Source organism: Polypterus senegalus, chromosome 1 (genome assembly GCF_016835505.1).
Source record: "Polypterus senegalus isolate Bchr_013 chromosome 1, ASM1683550v1, whole genome shotgun sequence".
Classification (NCBI taxonomy): Eukaryota; Metazoa; Chordata; class Cladistia; order Polypteriformes; family Polypteridae; genus Polypterus; species Polypterus senegalus.
Genome location: NC_053154.1, coordinates 48,924,851 through 48,931,461, shown reverse-complemented (window position 1 = coordinate 48,931,461; position 6,611 = coordinate 48,924,851). Strand labels below are relative to the sequence as shown.

The 6,611-nt window shown below is 38.8% G+C and overlaps 1 protein-coding gene across 19 annotated transcripts in view; it reads right to left on the bottom strand.

The window, feature by feature from the left end:
• LOC120526032 (liprin-alpha-1-like) overlaps positions 1–6,611 on the bottom strand; it is a 175,019-nt gene that overhangs the window by 121,583 nt on the left and 46,825 nt on the right. The window lies entirely within an intron of this gene.

Sequence of the window (6,611 nt, the reverse complement as noted above, 5' to 3'; positions counted from 1 at the left end):
GTGTTAATCAGTTTCAGCAGCTTTGGTGTTAATGAAATTAACAAGTGCATTAGGATGGCAACAATAAGACGGCCTCCAAAACTGGAATGATTTAACAGATGGAGGCCATTGACATTTTTCCCTCCTCATCTTTTCTGACTGTTTCCTTACTAGTTTTGCATTTGGCTACGGTCTGTTTGACTACTGGTAGCATGAGGAAATACTTGGACCCTACAGAGGTTGCACAGGTAGTCCAACTTTTTAGGATGTCAAATTAATACACACAGTCTCAAGGGCATGGAGGAGATTCCAGGAAACAGGCAATTAATCTAAGAGAGCTGAACAGGGCCATAGAGGGTCCTTATCCCATCAGCAGGACTGGTACCTGCTTCTATGGGCAAGGAGGAACAGGATGAGCACTGCCAGAGCCCTACAAAATGACCTCCAGCTGGCCACTGGTGTGAATGTCTTTGACCAAACAATTAAAAACATAGACTTCATGAGGATGGCCCGAGGGCCCAATGTCCTCTAATGGGCCCTGTGCTCAATGCCCAGCACCGTGGAGCTCGATTGCCATTTGTCATAGAATACCAGAACTGGCAGGTCCACCACTGGTGCCCTGTGCTTTCAAAGTTGAGAGCAGGTTCACTCTGAGCACATGTGGCAGACGTGAAAGGGTTTGGAGAAGTTGTGGAGAACGTTATACTGCCTGTAACATTGTTCAGCATGACCGGTTTGGTGGTGTGTCAGTGATGGCCTGGGAAGACATATCCATTGACACTAGACAATGGCACTTTGACTGCCATTAGGTATCTGGAAGAAATCCTTGGACCCATTGTCAGACCCTATGCTGGTGCAGTGGGTCCTGGGTTCCTGCTGGTGCACAACAATGCACAGACTCATGTGGAAAGAATATGCAGGCGCTTCCTGGAGGATGAAAGAATTGATACTACTGACAGTCCCCCACACTCACCTAAACAAAATCCAACTGAAAACCTCAAGGACATTATGTTTTGGTCCATCCGACACCACCAGGTTGCACCTCAGACTGTCAAGGAGCTCAGGGATGCCCTGGTCCAGATCTGGCAGAATATCCCCAGGACACCATCCGTCGTCTCATTAGGAGCAAGCCCCAATGTTGTCAGGCATGTATACAAGCACGTGGGGGCCGTAAAAACTACCGAGTAAGATTTTAAGTTGCTACAGTAAAATTTCTGCAAAATGGACTATCTTGCCGCATCATTTTTTCACTTTGATTTTCAGGGTATGTTTGATTTCAGCCCTTTCTAGGTTGATAATTTTGATTTCCATCAAACAATGTGGTATTCTTTTGTTCCAAACATAACACCCAGTCCATATCAGCATAAATATCCAGCATGATTTTTTTTTCCTCCATTGAGATCTCATGTGTTTTCAAAGTGTTCCTTTATTTTTTTTGAGCAGTGTGTATACAGTAATCCCTCCTCGATCGTGGGGGTTGCGTTCCAGACCCCCCCGCGATAGGTGAAAATCCGCGAAGTAGAAACCATATGTTTGTATGGTTATTTTTATATATTTTAAGCCCTTATAAACTCTCCCACACTGTTTATAAATATTCCCCACAGAGTTATACAGCATAATCCCGTTGTATTCTCTTAGATATTAGGTAAGATTCACTGAAATTATGTATATAAACACACTGTTTATATACAGTAAAACCTAAATATTATTTTAAAGATATTGAGTGTCTCCGATATCACATGTTACAGCCATTACGATAGACAGGCCACCAGCAATAAATACGTACAATGCAAGAAAAATAGTATACAGTAAATGTGTGTACAGTGACACTAAACGTACGTACATGTACTAAGTCCTGTAAGTAGAAAATTAATTATGGTTACTCACCAACAATGACACGATGACTTGTCCGATAACAATGAGTTTTATTTTACTGCACAACAAAGGAGAGCGTTACAGCCCCTAAAGAAGCCACTTTAGGCGATTGTGTAGCACTGCCGTTGTTCTTCTTCTGGCAGTCTTCAATCCAAATCCCTAAAGCAGATTCCATCCAGACTACTGCCTTATTACATCCACTTACAACTCGTTTTGCACCCTGGTTAAAAGGACACTGCGGCCGTAGATCTTATATTCCTTTCCTACTTTTTAAATAAAAGAATCATAGCCTTCAACAAATCCAAAGCGTTTACCTTTTGGCAATCGTTAACATCTTCCGTTTGTGCTTGGGCACGGCCCCTGAAGCAGTAGCAGATCGTTTTGGAGCCATAATGAAGGGCTTGACTATGCACAAAGAAACACAAAAGAGCACAACTCTTTACACAGCGAAACACGTTGATGCTGAATGAGCGAGACGAGACTTCCTGGTTAACACCGCATTCAGCAGGCAGGAACTTAACTGCTTGCTCTGATTGGTTAGCTTCTCAGTCATCTGCCAATAGCGTCCCTTGTATGAAATCAACTGGGCAAACCAACTGAGGAAGTATGTACAAGAAGTAAAAAAGACACATTGTCTGCAGAGCCCGCGAAGCAGCGAAAAATCTGCGTTATATATTTAGTTATGCTTTCATATAAAATCCGCGATAGAGCGAAACCGCGAAAGTCAAAGCGCGATATAGCGAGGGATTACTGTAGTAAAAAAATCTGCCACCTTGAGTAATCAATAAATGCAGTATGGAAAAATGAAGCATAGGTCAGATTCAGAGTAGAAAGCATCAAAATGTCAATGGTTGAAGAGCATTTCATTTTCAAAGAAAATGCACGCCTGCCGATATTATGATAATAAATTAACATACTGTGACAGCACAACAGATATAAAAAGGTAACAGGTTTCACAGAAGACTTACCTGACCTAAAGTCTAATCTAAACAGATTATGGCATTTTTATGTAAATCTGTAATATAAAATAAATATATATAAAATAAATGTTATTACATATAATGTAGTTCAAATATTTAAAAATATACATTATATATAATACAGCTTTACATAAAAGTTCCACAATCTGTTTAGTAATATAAGTAATAAATAAACATTTGGCAAATGTGACAAAAGAGCATTTTCATTTATGAGGTTTAGAAAGTGGACAGGCCAAAGCTGAATTTGAGATATTTGATTGGAGAATGACCCACTTTACTTCAACAAGAAAGCAAATGGCTAAATCCGTGAAAAGCTAAAGCTGATATGCACCTAATCACAATACCTTACAAATAAGTAATTTTAAAAGCACAAGAGAGCTAAGCTATACCCCTTGTTTATTGGATAAAAGTCTGTCTTTTATCCAGTAAAAACCTCATGTACCTTTCTGGCCAACAGTCAGCTGTGCGCAGTGTATTCCAACTAGCTGCAGAAATAAAGGAAGACCACAGAGTTTTAATGAGAAATCTTGTACACCAAGTATAACATTTCATTAAGTGATTTTTTACATTGAGTAATTGCTTTAAAAAAAATATACGTTGTATTACAGCATGCAATTTCAGTGCCGAGGGTGGTATTGGGAGTCAATTCCAAGGTCACTGGACAGGGATGGAGTAAAATGCTTAAAAAATGTAGGTCGAAAGTTGACAGCATTATTCCAAAACTTTCACAATATACAATGGAATTGCCACTGGGGGCTTTGATGGAGAGACACTTGTGGATTACGAATATCTAGCTAGCTACTATACCCATGTACACTAGGAAGTATCTACACTGGGCAGAGGAGGAATTGTGCATAGTCATTCAGCTCTGGACACAGTAGCTGTGTTGAGATACAGCAATTTGTGAAACAACAAAAGTAGGGTTCTGTTTCTGTCCTCTCTGGCCATCAGATCTTACTCTTATTCTACAGTATATTAATTAGTGTTTTGTCTTATTCTAATTCTTACTTTGTCTTTTATTTCTCTTTTATTCATTATGTAAAGCACTTTGAGCTACATTATTTGTATGAAAATGTGCTATATAAATAATGTTGTCGTTGTAGTGGTATTCTGTAATGTTAAGAGGATTCCAAGTTCATCTGAAATTGCTACAAAGCATGATGCTATAGTAGCAAGAAACTAAAATTAGAACATCACAGATCACATTTGAATAAAACAGGAACAATAGGAAACTAGATGTTTAAGCTACTCATTAAACTTTATTCACTCAAACACAATGCCCTCAGTTCTCTTCCTATAATTTTCTGAAAAAGAAAAAAAAAAGTGGCCACATGTGTTTTGCGAGGGGAAAATCGAGATCATACTTTGTTGCATTAATTATGCCTTGGCTATAGCACACACCTTGCCTTGCTTTAGGTGTGCAAGAAGCTGCAAAAAAAAAAAGGCAGAAGAATGGGTGATGAATGGAACTATGAGCTTGCATTGCACAATGTGCATGCAGGAGGAGAAAGACACTGACTTTTACAAAAATGTAGAGTGTAAATCACTATTTCAGATTTATCAATTTGTGTATGCACAGTACAATTACATTCCTATTGTAGTAAGGCAACAATCCATGCAGAAAGAGGAGAAAGGAAGACTATGCGGATATGGGTTTTCGGGGATTATATTGAGCTAGTGTTTTATTTGACCACAAAGCACACTGTCTCGCTATTGTGACATGTACACTTTTGCTCCTTTGAGTTACGTTCCTTACTCGTCAAACCTTTCCCCTCCCTCAGCCTTCATTAGAAAAAATAATAATTTATAACATATTCCTGGTACTATATCCAGATTCCAGATGTTGTCACAAACATGCATAGGAAACACGAAAGACAAGTTTTCTTGTATTGAAATTTTGGCCGATACATTGGTATATTTTTAGGCTTTTATTTTTGGTGCTCCTTTAGCCTCGATTGTAAAGCACCAGTGAGGGCAAGATTTTTTTTTAATATTTACAGAAAACTCTTACTTTTAGAACACAATTCTGCATGGCTAATACACATACCATGTTTGTGAAGAAATAACTGCAAACAGAAAAATACCAAGCTTTTCCTTTAATAGTGTTCAACATGTTTTGTTTTTGTGAGAGAAATAAAGTTTAATAATTTATTGCAAAACATCATGTGAAATGTCTACATGCACTTTTCTCTCAAATACAACTACCCTCTTCTTCCACCTGCAAAATAAGCCCTTTGCACCAGTTCACTCACTACTTCCAATCTTTTCAGTCAAGTGACCAGAAGGTGCTTTTAACATTCTTGCTGGGACGGCTTTTAGGTTACAGTCTCAAATCACTTCTAGGGTCAGGAATGCTCCATAGAACCCTTGGGGCCATTTATTTAAAACTACTCCTAGATGCCCAAGGTGTCTCTGCAATGCAAAGACCACCCTAAATCAATAAGCCTCCCCTGCTGTCAACCCTCATTCCCAAAATAGTTATTCCCAGGGATCTTTGCCAGATGTATAGTTCTAGCAACAATATCAGGGCACATTAAGGGGGAGTGCTTAACCAGTTCCTGACATTCCACACTGTACACTGTGATCCTTATACTAAAATTTTTAAATTACTTTTCTCCCTCATCAAGCAACATTCAATACCCAAGAATAAAAAAGCAAAAAAACAAGATTAGAATTTTTTTTGCAAATATCTAAAATAAACCAAAATATCACATTGACACAAGTACTATATTTTTATAAGTAAAGAAATATAAAATAGCTTCCTAAGGAAGCTATTTCTCCATGTATAAAATCCAACATCTGTCTGTCTGATTTGCACAAGAGAACTTACTTAACAGAATTAGATCGGGTTATTTTCTGCAATTTGCTTGAACATTCCGGTTGATTTTGTGACCTCGTTCATCATGCTAAGTATTAGTTTGCGCAAATCTGAAAGAATGGCTGCAGGAAGAGGGCAGGGCCCTCTTCACTCACACTCCAGCCTCCATTTGAGTCGGTCCACCTTTTGCCACGTGCTGGAGCGTACTATGCCTCGTTTGACGTTTTTGAGAGAGAGAGAGAGAGAGAGAGAGAGCGAGAGAAGTTCCGTGTGTTTTAGAGGGTAGCTGCCGATTGCCAGAGATATCTTCGTTGCCACATGCTTTTCTCTCCACGCGAGGGACGCTCTCCCATCAGATATAGTGCCAACATTTGATGCTGGAGCATACCTACCTTCCACTTGGCCGAATTACATTTTTTTTAATTGATTTTAAAAGTTTGTCCTGTTTCACTACTACATGGGCAGAGCTGCGGGGTTGTGGATGGGATGTAGGGGCTTGGGATTGGGGGGTCAGCTAGTAAATGTATATATACTAATATTTTATACATACATAAATAAAATTTTAAATTAGCATTTACAAAGAGCAAGAACTCAAAAGCAACATTCAAATTCAGATGGACATCGTTCTATTTTATAGAATGTTATTAGAAAGTTGCAGAAGAAGAAAATGCTACTGCTTGATTAGCATTTTACTGTTAAGTTAAATTTAGGGGGGGTATTGTGAGAATGCACTCACTTTAGGGGTGGACATGTTATTCTATAAAGGGAGCATCTGATTTACATCTTGAAACTCAGAACAATTGGACAGGAAGATAACTTAAGGACTGCAGCCTATAAAATCTTCCCCACTCTATAGTCACTAGAAAGGCCACCTTAAGTGAACTCATAATGTGCGACTAACTACAGGACTGTTTCCGAGTTTTCATGACCATTCCAAGTAGGTATGTAATGGTTCTGAA